Raw genomic sequence first — 16,552 nt, 5'->3', positions numbered from 1 at the left:
TTTTTTTATTTTTTGCACAAGAAAGGTCTGGCTGTGGCCCAGAATTGTCCAGGGCAGCCATCTGAAAATTAACACAAACTGGCTTGGATCCAGCTATGGGAGTCAATACCTACATCAAGAAAACTCTCCTAGCCATTCCTAAGCAGCTCATCTGAACTTGGTTTCAAGAGTAGGGTATTCTAATTCCACTGACTCTATAAAGGGGAAAGAACAATAGGATAACTTAAACTATTACCACATCTATTTTACAGGTAAGGAAACAAGTGCAGAGAGATAAAGTTAACCAAAGTCTCACAGCTAGAAAGGAACCTAGATAATCCATCTCCAAAGCTGGTGCTCTCGACCACCATCATAGAAAACAAAGCAGGAACCCAGAGGCAGGCTCCACTAACACCATGTTGCCATTTCTCCTCACAGAAACTCTTTGAACAGGCAGCATATCAGATGCAAAGGCAAAAACTAGGGCTACTAGGATTACAATGTAAGCAGCATGTAGTAATGTCACTACATGTCCTACAATGAGGGTAGGAAACATCTGATAAGTGTTAAGCAGGGTTCAAGATTGGCACCAAGTTGAGACTATCCCATTTAGGTTCATCAGAGGTACTGAATAAGATTTGGAAAGGGGCCAGGGCAGTGGATCATGTCTGTAATCCCAGTCCTTTGGGAGGCCGAGGCAGGAGGATCATTTGAGGCCAGGAGTTCAAGACCAGCCTGGCCAACATAGCGAGACCCTGTCTCTACAAAAAAAAAATTTTAATAAAAATATTAGGTGAGCATGTTGGTACATGCCTGTAGTCCTGGCTACTCAGGAGTCTAAGGAAGGAGGATTGCTTGAGCCCCAGAGATCAAAGATGCAATAAGTTATGATTGCCACTGCACCCCAGCCTGGGTGATGGAGTGAGATCCTGTCACAAAAAAAAAAAAAAAAAGGATTTGGAAAGGGGATGACTTCCTTTTACATGGGCTTCAAAGTTGTTTAATTCAGAGTCCTCACCTGTCCTAAGATCCCCTTGTGTACACAGAGCTAGCCACTCCATACTACAGTCAATCCTGACACTGGAGACTGACTTTGGAGTTAGTCTGCCTGGGTTCAACCCTAGCTTTGCCACTTGCTCAATGTAACTTTTTGACAAGTGACCTCTCCTCTGAGCCTTACTTTGCTTACATAAAAATAAATACATGTAATAATAACAGTACCTACTTCATAGGGTCATTATGTGGATTAAATGAGATACCATATATGAGGCCTTTGGCATTATTTCATTTAGGGAAGTACTTTACAAACTACATTGATTGTTTATTATTCTTACTTATCAGGGAACATATTGTAGTCAGGTGGGTACACTAAATGGGAAAGTGAAGTGATTCACAGGCTTTACATGCTTGCCTGAGAAAGGCAGGGGCTCAGGCCTTCCCCAACTCCCCTATCACAAACACTTCCAGAAGCCCTACACTGGCTGGATGTTAGGAGGATACTGTGCCCACTCTCCTAGACTCTGGCTAGGCTTCTACAGAAGACAGAAAGAGGTCACATCAATGGCTCTTCCAGAAAGGTAAATAAACTAGGCAAGAAGCTTTCTTCCCTATACCAAACTTCATGCTCAGGTCAAGCTCCAAGGTAGAGTCAACTACCCATAACCAACAATGTATATCACTGCTTCATTCCTTATTCACAGTCTACACAGAAAAAGGAAATGGACCTCTAAGGATTTTCACAAGATGGTAATGGGACAGAAAGGGCACTTTACACTTCTTTAGTGTCTTCTTCAGCCCTTGGCATATAACTGGGAACATGGTAGGTACCCAATTAACCCTCACTTGATAATTCAACAAAATCATTCGTTCCTTGCTCTATCACAAATGCCTACAGCATAACTGCATTTGCAGTATGAGATTTGAGTTGCAATTACAAATAAGTGATATAGAATTGCCAGAAGTAAACTTGGAATTTTCGTACGCACAGACAAGCATAATGAATGGAAAGTCCTTAATGAAAATATTTAAAGATGTGCTTTACTATGACACCTAATGCTATGCAAACTCTTTCAAGGTAACCTATTCCTGAAGGTAGACTAAAATCCACCACCTCCAGTATATAGTATCTGAATACATTTGGCGAATGCAATACAGTCCATCAGCAAGTTTCCACCTTACCAATGTACATACCCTTTATCACCAAAATCCTGGCACATGCCCCCTATTTCTCAGCACAAACTGAATAGCAGTGAAATGAAGACATGTCTCATATTACCAAAAGCTCATTCATTTCACTAATCACTGGGAACTACTTACTCCCAACACATGTGCAATATTTTATGAAGTGGTAATATCTAGACAGAAGATCTTGATCTAAATATCCTAAGATGCCCTTCAAGTTTGCAGTAGGGATGAGGAAGTGAAATGTTGTGCACAATCCAGGTTATGCACACCTTTCTAGGGAAAATTATGACATTTTCATCAGCTCTCAAAGAGTACATGGCTTCCCAAAGGTAAAAACCCCAAAGAGAAATTTAAAATTTTTGAGAAGGCAATTTTATTTATTATTTGGTACATTTCTAAATTTAAGCAAGTTCTAAATCTGGCCATCATGTGCACTGTCCAACTCTCCATCTCATAGCCTTACTGATTCCTATTGGTCTTAGGATTCCTTGGAAACTTTTATATTATTTCACATGGATATTTTAGAAAGATTTTCCAAGGGATGAAGCAGTGAATTTTAATTTCTTTCCATTCCTTCTCAGATAATATGTACTCACGAGCCAATCATTTTTAGAACTTAAGTGGTTATACTTTTTTTTTTTTTTTTTTTGGAGACAGAGTATTACTCTGTCACTCAGGCTGGAGTGCAGTAGAATGAACACAGCTCACTGCAGGCATGACCTCCTAGGTTCAAGTGATCCTCCCACCTCAGCCTCACAAGTAGCTGGGACCACAGGCACACACTACCACACCTAGCTAATTTTTTAGTAAAGACAGGATCTTGCCATGTTGACCAGGCTGGTCTCAAATTCCTGGGCTCAAGTGATCCTCCCGCTTCTGTCTCACAAAGGGCTAGGATTACAGGCATGAGCCACCATGCCTGGCCCAATTATACTTTAAAATGGAAACCATCAAATTATTACTTACTTCTAAAAGTTTACAGATCCTAATTAGTACCATTTTCCCATCCACTTTGGAGACCAAAGTCTCCAATGAAACTAAGGGAATTTGGGGGCTGGGTGTGGTGGCTCATGCCTGTAATCCCAGCATTTTGGGAGGCCAAGACAGGCGGATCACGAGGTCAGGAGATCAAGACCAACCTGGCTAACACGGTGAAACCCCGTCTCTACTAAAAATGCAAAAAAAAAAAAAAATTAGCCGGGCATGGTGGCAGGTGCCTGTAGTCCCAGCTACCCGGGAGGCTGATGTAGGAGAATGGCGTGAACCCAGGAGGCAGAGTTTGCAGTGAGCTGAGATCGCCCCACTGCACTCCAGCCTGGGCAACAGAGAGAGACTCCGTCTCAAAAAAAAAAAAAGAAAAGAAACCAAGGGAATTTATAGAAAGGGGAGAATTTAATTCCATCAAGGATGCACTCTGATAGTATATAAAAGCGCCATGTGGGTCCACTATGGTAAAATAACATGAATTGATCCTGGTATTGGTCAATATAACTTCTAGAATTTCTCTAGGGAGCACAATGGAGGTAGGGAGTGAAGAGGTGAGTGTGGAGGTTAGAGATTCCAGGAGGCTACTGAAGTTGTTATTGAAATAGCTAGTTACAGACAGAAGTTAACTAGTTACAGACAGAGGTTAACAGAAGCTAACTATTCAGACTATAAAAGTCTTCTGGATTCGTCTTGGTCCTCCTAATACTGGAACCAAGGCAAGCTTCTAACTATGTGTTGCACAAGCATATTTCCCAGCAATGGCTGTCCTTTCCTCCTCACCACCTTACCCACGCACTCCCTTGCTAGAGAATCCACTCATCACGCCCCTTTCTCAGAGAGACCTTTTCCATAGCTCTGCTGAGGGGGTGTGGATGTGTGACTCACTCCCTTGGCCACAGCTGACTGGACCTAGAAGAGACTAGACCCAAGCTAGGTCAATTGGATTATTGGTTCTCTGAATTTGAAGTCGCAACAGTGCAACTCTAGGCTGTCCCTGGTGAGCACTTGAATGAAGAAGATATACACGCTTTCCTTGAGTGCCACTTTTTCACAAGAGATATATAAAAATAGATATTAAGAGAGAAAATAAGAGTGATAGAGATATGTATGTGTGTATAGGAGAGACAGAGCAGAGACAGAGATGGAGACTGGCTTTGTTGATATTTCTCATCATCTTCCAACTGACCCCTGATTCCCACTCCATGTGACACCTGGCTGCCCTACTTACCCTTAATGTCTAGTAGGTATCATTATGTGCTCCCAGTAAATCCCTCCTCCCCACTTTTTTTTTTCTTAAACTTGAATGGGTTTCTGCTACTTGCAACCATATTCTCCCTTAAATGAGGGAGAGTGAATAAATTAGTAAATAAATGGTCTGGATTCTCAAAAAGAACAAAAAAGATATTTCACAGGGGAAAGTTGCTGGCAGAGGCAGAAATCAGGAAGGCTGGGACCCAAGAGAGGAAGATCTGATTTTGAGACAGAAGATATGGAACAAAAGACAAAGCCTGCATAGTGTATCACCCCAGTGAGGTCAGAAACCAACTGAGGAGGAAGCTGAGAGGTGCCTGTTGAAGGCCCCCTGGGCTAGGAGGCCAGCGAGGTACTCTGAAATTCCTGAAGATAGAGGCAAGGACAGGAGGAGTTCTAAATGATTAATGAGACCATCCTCATTGAAGTCCAATAACCCAAAGTAAAGAGCTGCCCTGTCCCTGAAGCTCTGCTCTTGTAGATTCAGGGAATTTGTCAAAGTCACAACCACCTGAAAGGATCTGCCAGGCCTTTAATGAGCATCCTGAGAGATAATCTCCCTCATTCCTTTGCCACCTGTGGTTTTAATTTTCCAGCCAGTCCTGGAGTTGCTTTCTCCCATCCTTCTGGATGGGTTTCCAAGACAGGAGTGCTCCTTTGGCATTCTCCTCTGCTCATTTACTTAACAAGAATGTGTTTGCTACCTCCTGCTGGCCCTCCCTCCTCGCCTGTTCCTTGCTTCCTTCTTCGTTCTTGCTCTCTGTCCTTTCTGTATACCTCTTTGACAGCATGCTTAAGATGCTGTCAGGCAACACATTGCTTATTCCACTCTATCTTAGAGCTTCCATTTCAGCACCAGATTCCTTGGTTTTCAAGCAAGTTTGATGTGTTTCCCTTCATGACAGTGGAAAGAGCACAATTGTAGAGCTAAGCATACCTGAGATCAAATCGCAGCTCTATCCGTGAGGCCTCAGGCAAGTCACTCGATTTCTCTGTGACCTGTTTCTCTTCCATAAAATGGAGATGCCATGTGTCTTGCAGGGCTGTTGAGCTCACACATGGAAAGAAACTAGCAAATTCTTGGCACACAGAAGGTGCTCAAAATGCTTACTTCCCCTCCCCTTTTGTCAGACATGGACAAAAACCACCATAAAGTCAGTGAAAGTGTAAAGAAATTATAGTTTTATAAAATAGGTTTATTTCCTTTATGAGTTGTCCATTTCCTTAGAAGATTGACACCTATTTACCAAATGTCTACTTCTAAAAGAATTCAAGATATTTGAAGATTCATGATTACTAATCCATAATTGGAAGAATACATTTTTAAAAAGACATCATTGACAATTCATTCTTTCCCACACAATGATGAATCATGTTTTAGTTTTTATATCATCATTTTTACAAAAATACATGCATTTTGACCATCAGTTCACAAAGTGAAAGTAAAGCATTGAGTGAAGGCAAAGCATGATATGCAAAATAAAGTTATAGTAATTGTCTAATTAACTTAGTTTCTCAACTTTGTATCCACTGGCATTCTGAGCTAGACAATGTCAGGGGCTGTCCTGTGCACTGTAGCATGTTTAGCAGCATCCCTGGCCTCCACTCACTAAATGCCAGTAGCTACCATCCCCCAAGTTGTAACAGTCAAAAATGTCTTCAGACACTGCCAAATGTCCCCTGGAGAAAAAACTGCCCACAGTTGAGAACTACCAAGTTAACTTTATCAACGTATGGAGCTAAACGAGACAGCTCACGCCCAGCCATGGGTTTGTAAGATGAAAAGTAGCTGCCTCAGTCTTTACTTCGCACCAGATCTTTCCTACTGAAAAACAAAATGGCTGCACGTCGCTTCCAAGGCACAATCAAGCACTGGCTTCACAGAGAAACAGAAGAAATTGCACGCGTCAGAATTCGGTTGTCAGACTGCCCCAGCTCTTGGCTGCATGCCCACGCTCTACCTAAAAACCTACTTCCCAAACTTCTGAAATGCTTTCCACAGCTTTCAGAACCTGACCTTTACAGCAGCTTTATCTATGTGTGTCTGTGAAATAGATTTACAATTTTCTATGTTCCTGCGAAGCCAAACCACTTATTGAGTCCAAATGCCAACTGGGGGTGGTAGGAATTTGCACACAGATGTCAATGGACTCCGAAACAACAATACAAGAGCTCCACCTGCAACTAATTATAGAAACTGAAATTGTGTTCTGGCCAGAAGAGGCCACATTCAGAACCCACCCCATCTGCTTTGGCCCATAAAATCACTCTGTTACTTTTCTGCTGTCAACATAGACTTGACTTTTAAAATTCTCTGAGGATGCTGTCGATAGCGAACAACAGTGAATATTTTGAGGGTGAATGTTTTGGGAGTGACCACTCCTCCTGCCTTTCCCTCTTGGAGCTTGGTTTCAATAAGTACCCTTGGCACAAGTGAGACTAAAATAATCTATTCATTGAAATACCCTGAAATGTTTTTTTTTTTTGGTTGCTTATGTGCTGCTGCAATCCCATCACCCAAATAAAGTGATCCAGAGAGAAAAATGGAAGATGGAAATCATTTAGATCTCCCAAGGTCCAGCACACAAGAATGTTTGTTTTCCTACCATTAGCCAAGTCTTTCAGAAGAAAACCTGGGAAAAAAAATCTGTAAGGCCACTAATGTGGTACACATGGCTGATTCTAGGGCCGACTGCAAGAGATTACTGAGGCCAAAACCAGCTGACATCTGTGACAAAGATGTATAGTTCACTTCAAATCATTATCCTACCTTCTAGCAAACAAAGAAACCAACTCTTGGCTCTGTGCCATCTCATCTATCTTCAAAACCAAAAGAAGTTTTCACTCACCTCTGAAAGGCATTTAAAATTGTAGTTTCCATCTAAGTAGGTCATCTTCTAAGTCTGAACCAAAATTTTTCCAGCTCTCTGGAAAAGTAGACAAAAGCTACAGTTCTCTGAAGAGCTAAGGAAGTGTGTTTCAAGATGAGAAGATGGACTCGTTTTTTTGTCCTTCTGAGATTCAGCATTCCAAGGTATGTTGTGGTGCTAAACTATATTATCCAGCTATAAATCCTTGTGTTTATGTAACATTGGGGAAAACACACACAAGCACTCACACTTCAACTCCGAATTAAAATGAAACACCTTACACACAGACGCAACATATGATTGACTTCTTAAGTTCGCAGGCCCCACTATGACTGATAAGCTCTTAAAACATTTGGAGAGCAGAGGTGACAAGGGCAGCTCAAGTCAAGGCAGTTGATATCTGTTTTTGTCTTGGAGCATCTGGTCGCCCTTCATCCCAGTTCCTTTAGAGAACTGCTCCTCTCTCAACACCTGCAGTTCTAATAGGGTCACCAATCACAGTAACTTCTTCTCACATACCTGCCCCCACCATCTCCCCACAAAACACACACACACATACACACTCACCAAGTCCTGGAGGGAGGACATGACCAAGGCAGGATCAGAGTCCCTCCACGAACTTTCCAAGTGGGAAGTGAAGACGTAAGCCTCTCTTGACCTTTCAATTGTGACCCTAGGGTACTGGCAGCCAAGACTGCCCACCACACAGAGGAAAAATGAGGCTCACACATAGACAGAGGCAGACGTTGAGAGCCAGAGATGAAGCAATGGTGAGAGACAAAGTCCCGCTACAGTTTAAGGCCCTGGATCCAGTAACCCCAAACTCCACACCTGATCCTTTCTGCAATTTTGTTACAAGAACTAACCAATTCCACCCTGGCCCTTTTTCTTTCTTTTTTTTTTTTTTTTTTTTTTTTTGGCTGATGCAGACTTTGAGCAGCATTTGTATCACTACTTTGCAGTCTTGCCCAAATTAATTAGTAAGGAAGTTTCTTCATTTGAATGTGTAAGGTCCTTTAAGATTTCATTGAACCTCCCTGAAACATGCCATGGCTTGTTGGGGTGGGGGGAGGTTATCAGGACTGGCAATTACTATGAATAACAGTTATCAATTAATGGTTTCTTATGTTTTATCAATTGGTGAGCTGCAAGTAATAGAATGCCCAAACAACAGTGACTTAAACAACTCTGGGTTTATTTTCTCACATGACTAGACATCTAGAGGCAGGTCATTGCTGCTGTTGGTGCAATTGCTCAGAGATGGCAGCTCACATGTCTCTGGACTTGTCTATTCCTTTCTTTCTTTGGCCTTTCTTTCGTGGTTATAATGTGGCCGGCACAGCTCCACCCATCACATCAACCCTCAAGACAGAAAGAATTTGGGAAGGAGAACTGCTGGTGATATCTGTTCCTTTATCAGGAAAGAAAAAGATTTCCTAGAATCTCCCAGATTTCCACTTGGGTTTCATTGGCCAGATACTTGAGGAAGAGGAGGAGGAGCCTGAAGCTGAGCCAGGATTTCTCAGACTTATACTAGTGGAAAGAAGGGAGCCTGAGAGAAGGTAAGGGATAAGACAGGTCTGAGAAGTAAGTACATCTGAGTCCCTGGCACCATCAGGACACTTTGGAAGGCCCAGACATGGAAGGAACCACATAGAAAGTGCTCATCCACCTTCATAGATCTCCTTTAAGGTCTCACTTCAAGATGCTCCTGAAGCAGAGCAGCCTTTCCCAAAGTGTGGCCTTATACCCTTATTTCTAGGAATATTTATAATTTGTAACAGATGGGACTGTTGTTAAATATATGTATGTATATTCACTCCACTCCCCCTCTGCCTTGGCAGGGAGTAAATTTCCTCCACATGACTGGCTTTGGGATAGGTTACATCACATGCTTTAGCCAACAGAATGTTGGTGAAAATGATGAAAGCCAAGGCTTTAAACATGTTTGTGGGGTTTAGTTGTACATTTGGCATCTGTGATCCACCATGAGAAGATGAAGCCCTGAATAGCTGCTGTTCTGAGGAGAAAGTGGAGACATGGAACATACCTAAACCCAACTTCCAGTTTAGCCCAACTAAGTTGTAGCCAACCTGCAGATATGTGAGGGAGAGAGATAAATGCTTGTCTTTTTAAGCCATAGGTTTTGAGATTGCCTGTTACACAGCATTATTGCAGCAGTAGCTGCCTAATACGTAGGTGCTTAGTTTAAGTTTTGGCAGAGCGCAGTGGCTCACCCCTGTAATCCTAGCACTTTGGGAGGCTGAGGCAGGTGGATCTTGAGCCCAGGAGTTCAAGACCAGCTTGGGAAACATGGCAAAACCTCATCACTACAAAAAAAAAAAAAAAAATTAGCTGGATGTGGTGGTGTGCGCCTGTGGTCCCAGTACTGGGGGGCTGAGGCAGGAGGATCACTTAACCCCTGGGAGGTAAAGGCTGCAGTGAGCTGTGATCATGCCACTGTACTCCAGCCTGGGTCACACAGTGAGATCTTGTCTCAGAACAAAAAAGAAAAAAAAAAGTTTCACAGTGGAGTAAGATTAGAAAATTGGTGAGTTAAGCAACTTTAATACGTATTTTTGGTTTTCAGGGTTTTTTTGTTTGTTTGTTTGTTTGGTTGGTTGGTTGGTTGGTTGGTTTTGTAGAGGCAAGGTCTTGCTATAGCCCCAGCTGGTCTCAAATTCCTGGACTCAAGCAATCCTCCTGCCTTGGCCTCCCAAAGTATTGGGATTACAGGCTTGAGCCACTGCACCCAGCCTAGTAAATATTTTTAACTGAAAGAGAGCATTTCATGTGGTGATATGTTGAAGTAGTCTGCTTATGTTGTGGGTCGAATTGTGTATCCCTCCCCCCAAAAAAATACCAGTACCTCAGAATGTTACCTTCTTTGGAGATAGGGTCTTTACAGAGATCATAAATGAAGTCATTAGGGTAGACTCTAATCCAATATGATTGGTGTCCTTATGAAAAGGAGAAATTTGGATGCAGACACAGCCAACCACAGAGGGCAGATTATGTGAGGACACACAGGGAGAAGGTGATGAAGCACCAGCCAAGGAGAGAGGCCTGGAACAGACCCTTCCCTCACAGCCCTCAGAAGGAAGCAACCTGCTGACACCTTGTTCTTGGATTTCTTCCCTCCAGAACTCTGAGACAGTAAATGTCTGCTGTTCACATCACTCAGACTCCAACATATCTTTTTGTGGGGGATATACAATTCAACCCCCACAAAACATATGCATTAAGAATTTCTAGGATAAGCATATCCAATATGTCGGGTGTTACGTTGGACTGACCAGAAAATCCCATTTGAAAAGTGTTATCACCCTGCACACACTTTGGAAATACTGGCTTTGAAGGATCCATGGTTTCTTAGACTTATAGTGGTAGAAAAAAAGGAGCCTGGAAGAAGGTAAGGGATAAGGCAAGTCTGAGGACTGAGTACATCTGAGTTCCACCCACAAACCTGACGAAATTCTATCACTCATTTCCAACTGGCACAACTCATCATAACTGGACACTCACAATGAAGTTAGTATTTTAATAGAACATAGTTGAATGACCCCTGTTGAAATGGCCCTGCAGGCTGGGCATGGTGGCTCACACCTGTAATCCCAGTACTTTTGGAGGCCGAGGTGGGTGGATCACCTGAGGTCAGGAGTTTGTGACCAGCCTAGCCAACATGGTGAAACCCCATCTCTACTAAAAATACAAAAATCAGCCACGCGTGCTGGTACACACCTGTAGTCCCAGCTACTCAGGAGGATGAGGCAGGAGAATTCCCTGAACCCATGAGGTGGAGGTTGCAGTGAACCAAGATCATACCACTGCACTCCAGCCTGGGCAGCAGAGCGAGACTCAGTCTCAAAAAAAGAAAGAAGGAAGGAAGGAAGGAAGGAAGGAAGGAAGGAAGGAAGGAAGGAAGGGAGGGAGGGAGGGAGGGAGGGAGGAGGGGAGGAGGGGAGGGAGGAAGGAGAGAAAAGAAAAGAATTATTTGCAGTTATACAAATAAAATAAAGCAGTAATCAGTAATAATAAAGGAAACATAGAAATGTGATCCATCTCGATCTTTTCAAGTTTCATGTTCAAAATAAGAATCAATAAATCCTATGTTGAAAATGGATCAAAAACTCAGCAACAACTCATATTAATATTGATTTAGAGTAGACTCTTTCCTATTATGTTAAGCCAAAAATAGAAATGATCACATAACCATTGCTTAAAAGCTGTAACATTCCCCAGACAGGTTTACTTACACTTCTTGGGTTACGTTTCCCAATGACCTTGTCCCACTTCCACACATGCAAGATGGGTAAATATTAGATCTAGTACAATCTCCTAGTGTGTGATGCTATTTATATTCATGCAGAGCCTTGGCTAGCCATGCACAACCTAAGAAAATATCTAAAAATTGCTTTATGTATACCTAATTTGGAAGAAATCCATTAGAAATACAATGTTAACAATTGCACAAAATACCGAGGAATATGAAAAGTCAGTAACTCTTATGTACCAAACTACAAGATAGAGTTTTTATAAACCTTAAAAAGATGTATTCACTCCTATGTTTTCTCTCTTTGATCTCCATAACACAATAAAGATATAAAGAAAAGACAAACCTATATTCTTTTAGAGAAAATAGGTTCACTTTAATTCCCTACAGTTGTATCCACCCGCTCATCAGCCGTGCCCCCCATAACACCTATCCCAACACCACAGGCCACTAAAAATAATAAGGGGCTACCTCGCATAATAGTGTATTATGGTAGCAGAACATCCATTCTCAATACTTTCTCCTCACCCCTCCCCCAATTGTTCTACAGGTGTGACGTTGAGAGCATGGGCTATGGGTTCATGCCATTCCAAAGGATCAGCTGTCCATAATCCCTTGCCCCACTCTCCTCCAATTTAAGAAAACATATCATGAAGCAAAAGCACAAGTGACAGCATCAAGATAACACTGCATCTGTGCACTCTGGTTTATACAAACAAGCACATGATTCTAAATTTCAGTGCTGCAACTCTTAGTAGTAGAGCAAATGTATTTATATTCATGTAGAGCTGCATGGCTGAGAAGTAAGGCCTTGGAGAGAACCGGGTGGAGGTGAAGTGGGAGTAGAGGAAGGAGTGGCATATCCATCCAAGAACCTGAGTATCAACCCTTTGCATATAAGAAATTTGGTCACGGCCGCCTACTCATTAGCCCCAAGGTTCCAAATAGTCCTGCACTCCCTGTAACACAGAGAGGGAGTTCAGCATCCTCCCTTAGATCTGGAGTTGGGTTCAGCTCCATTAGACAGAACCATGAGGGCTTCAAAATCTACTGCTAAGAAACTGATGAGCAGGAGCCCTCGACAATGCTGCACATAAGAAGCAAAGGGCTGTGCTACTTAGCATTATATTTATAAAACTATGAACCTCTTACACAAGAGCACTTCAATCTCCTTACCTCTACCCTATAATGGACCTGCTTCCAATTTCTGTTCACACAGAACAGTTCAAATTGTTTTAGATCATTAGAACTTAGGTTGGTGAAATTCTAAATATCTAAATACCCCTGAAAGAATTACCTTGGTAGATGCAATCTCTGATTATTGTGGATAAGAAACCACAATCAAATGTCCCTTATCTCTTTTGTATTTCTTTCTTCCATATAGAAAAAGTTTCCATGATTTTTCCTCTAAAAGGAAATTAAGTTATGGTAAATGGTGAAAACCCTAAACAGCACAAAAACCATCTCTAGGAAAAAGAAATAAATTCCTAGTTAAGAATACAAATTCTGGCCAGGAGCAGTGGCTCATGCCTGTAATCATGCCACTCCAAAGAGTTAGATGTCCATAATCCCTTGCCCCACTGTCCTCCATTTTAAGAAAATACATCATGAGGCAAAAGCACAAGTGACAGTAGAAAGATAACACTGCACTTTGGGAGGCTGAGGTGGGAGGATCACTTGAGCCCAGGAGTTCAAGACCAGCCTGGGCAATATAGGGAGACTCCATCTCTACAAAAAAGTACAAAAATTAGCCAGACATGGTGACACACACCTGTAGTCCCAGCTACTAGGGAGGCTGAGGTGGGAGGAGCGATTGAGCCCAGGAGGTCAAGGCAGCAGTGAGCCAGTATCGCACCACTGCACTCCAGCCTAGGTGACAGAGTGAAACCCTGTCTCAAAATAATAACAATAATGATAATAAATCACATTCTTAATCATCTTATCAAAACTAGTCATTTTTTCATCTAGCATGTATAAAGTAGGATCTTCCTATAATACTAAATCACAGCTCAGTGATCTTTTAAGGAGGTAGTGATCATAAAGTTAAGATCTTAGATTTGGCATGAAATAGACCAATGCCTTAAAACCTAGCTATGCTGCTTACCAACTGTGTGAACTTGGACAAGTTGCTTATTCTCTCTACATTTATGCTTCATCTGTAAAATAAGAAAAGTTCTAGCATCTACCTCAGATGACTGATGAAATCACTAAATAAGATAATGTACACAAAGCACTAAGCACAACGCCTAGCACACAGTAGGCCCTCAACAAACGTCCACTGGTAGCACTAGCAGTATAATAGAAACAACGGCAATAGCAGAAGATTGTTCCCCAAACTTTATTTCACCTAGCTCCATTTTTGGACAAACAAAAACCCCACTGGTAGTAATCCACCATATATGTGTCTCTCCTCCCTTTCCTGGACAGAAGAGAGGACTCCACCTCCCACTCCCTTCAATTATGTCGCTTTCAGTTCAAGGAATTAAAGAACCAATGTGCCATCTCCAGTCACTCTCTTGCCCTGCTGTAGCAACCTTTGAAGCCACGCATCAAGATGCAGAAATCCTGGATCCTGAGTCACTGCATGGAAAAGACCTGTCCCACAGAGTCACCTGACCTGCTTCATACTTTAGGCAAATAAGAAATAAATCTCGAATATGTTAATCCACTGAGATTTGAAGTTTGTTAGTTACTGCAGCAAAACTTACCCTATGCTGACCAACAGGTACTCCTATACTTCTAAAAGGGATCCTAATATACTTCCAAAAAGAGAAGACAGTTTTTTTAATAACTTGTTTTTTGTCAATCTTTATATTTTCTACTTTGTAAGACATCATATTGCAAGTAAATTGACTTTTCAAAATCTCCATGCTTCTTCCTCATTTTACACTTTTTAATCTAAAAGAGAAAATTGCATTTTACTTTCATTAAATATACAGATTAATACTAGAGCTTTCACTGAGTCATATGTCACACAGTCACATTTCACCTACGATACCAGGGTATCCTGTGATCACAGTAAGACCAGAACAAGGAAGGGATAATGGAAGTGCCCTCAAGCATTCACATACTCCTGGCTTATGGCAACCTGAGACAGTTAAGTGGAATTACGGATATTACCTATTCTAAACTGAACTAACCCTCATGAAATGGACAAATGGTTCAAAATGTTTTTAATAAAAGTGGAAAAGGTTTTATATGTCACTAAAATGTATCTCAATGTATTATTTTGCTCTATCTCATCCACATTTAATTCTTCGTGGATGTCATAGAAGACACATAATACACTGGCATTGTAGCGCATCCTGTAATTTATAAATAAATATACATGTACAATTGGGGTCTGTGCTCAAAGATAAATTTAATGAAAGAAGCATGAGATAAGTCACTTTGGAGCTAACAGTTTAAAGAAGAGCATTCAAACTTTTTGTCCCTGCTTGCACTGTTCCTAAACTGCTTTAACCATTTTCCAAAAAATTAAAATGAAGAGAAAAACCAGTATAAAACTGGGGGAAATGTGCATGGTAGAAACAGGTTCATAAAGACTTCATGAACCAGCAAAATCAGAAAGAAGCAGAAATGATACTGAAGAGCATCATTTTAGAGTGAAGAACAAAGCTTTTGGTTCCAACTACAAAATCACATTTCTACGTCTGAAAACTAGCTTTGGCTGTGTTAGATAATCAAAAGGATAAGGTGATTGTTTTCTACACATAGAAGGAGAACAAAAGGCAGATTTTCCTATAGATCACAAATGCTTCTACAGGCGCTTAAACTCCAAAGGAGTGGTAGCCAGGGAAACAGTTAGGAGGATCAGCAGATGACTCCAAGAAAGGCAGAGCACTTCATTAGACCAACATCAAAGCCAGTTATCGGAAAATCACTTGTTCAGTCAACTTAGAGTTATCTCAATTTCCTTCAGAAAGTTAAATAATATCTGGGAATTTTTGAGCCATGTGGTATCACATTCCCTAGGCCCCAGCTCTTAGCACTTCTATAAGCACCAATTAGAGATGAAGCTGGGGCCAGGTGTGCAATCCCAGAACTTTGGAATTACTCCTTGAAGCCAGGAGTTCAAGACCAGCCTTGGCAAAATAGCAAGACCTTGTCTCTACAAAAAAAAAATAATTTTAATTGGCAGGCTGTGGTGATATGTGCCCGTAGTCCCAGCTACTCAGAAAGCTGAAGTGTGGAGGATCATTTGAGCCAGGAGGTCAAGGCTGCAGTGAGCTATGATTAACATCACTACACTCCAGCCTGAGCAACAGAGCAAGACCCTGTCTCTAAAAAGAAAAAAAAAAAAAGAGATTGAGAGAGAGAGAGAAAGAGATGAAGCTGGAATTTAAACCTAGGTATGTCTGATTCCAAAGCGCTTATAAAAATAGCAGTATTTTAGGAAATAGAGTAGGCATTAAAAAAGAAAAGAAAAGAAAATAGCAGCATATAAAACAGGCCTCACAGAATAGGTAGGATTTGGAAATGAAGACTGGCTGGAATTTAAAGGGAGGTGGCAGGAAAAGCAGGTGCTGAGAAGGCCACCAGTGGAAGGGAGAAGCAAGAGTAAGGGCATGGCAGTGCAAACCTTGGGTGTGTGCAGGAATTACCAGGCAGTGGTGCAGAAAGCACAGATGTGGAGGGAGGTGGCACAAGATAAGGCTGGAAATGTTGGCCCAGGCCTTCTAGTAGAAGTGCTATGGGCTCAGTCAAGAAGGTAGACTTTATTCTGGAGGCAATGAGTAATCACTGAGGGCTTTAAAGCAGGAAAATATCATAACTGCAGGTAGACACCAGGAACCTGTTTTTCCTGTGGCATGAAGGATGGATCAAAGAAGAGTATAAAGGTGACTTGCACATAGTAGATAGTTAATTAATGCTGGATGGATGAAGGCAAAAACAACAAGTTAAAATTTATTGTGTATCTCTAACATAACAAACCCATCTGATCAAATTCCATTTCATATTGTTCAATTTGCTACTCAGAGAACAAACTTTACTCATTCTAGAAGGA

At 41.6% G+C, this 16,552-nt stretch overlaps 1 protein-coding gene across 5 annotated transcripts in view; it reads right to left on the bottom strand.

Moving 5' to 3' along the window:
- Positions 1 to 16,552, bottom strand: part of ERC2 (ELKS/RAB6-interacting/CAST family member 2) — a 987,712-nt gene that overhangs the window by 934,857 nt on the left and 36,303 nt on the right. The window lies entirely within an intron of this gene.

Source organism: Nomascus leucogenys, chromosome 4 (assembly GCF_006542625.1).
Source record: "Nomascus leucogenys isolate Asia chromosome 4, Asia_NLE_v1, whole genome shotgun sequence".
Taxonomy (NCBI): Eukaryota; Metazoa; Chordata; class Mammalia; order Primates; family Hylobatidae; genus Nomascus; species Nomascus leucogenys.
Note: the sequence above shows the minus strand (reverse complement) of the source record. Positions and strands in the feature narration are given on the sequence as shown.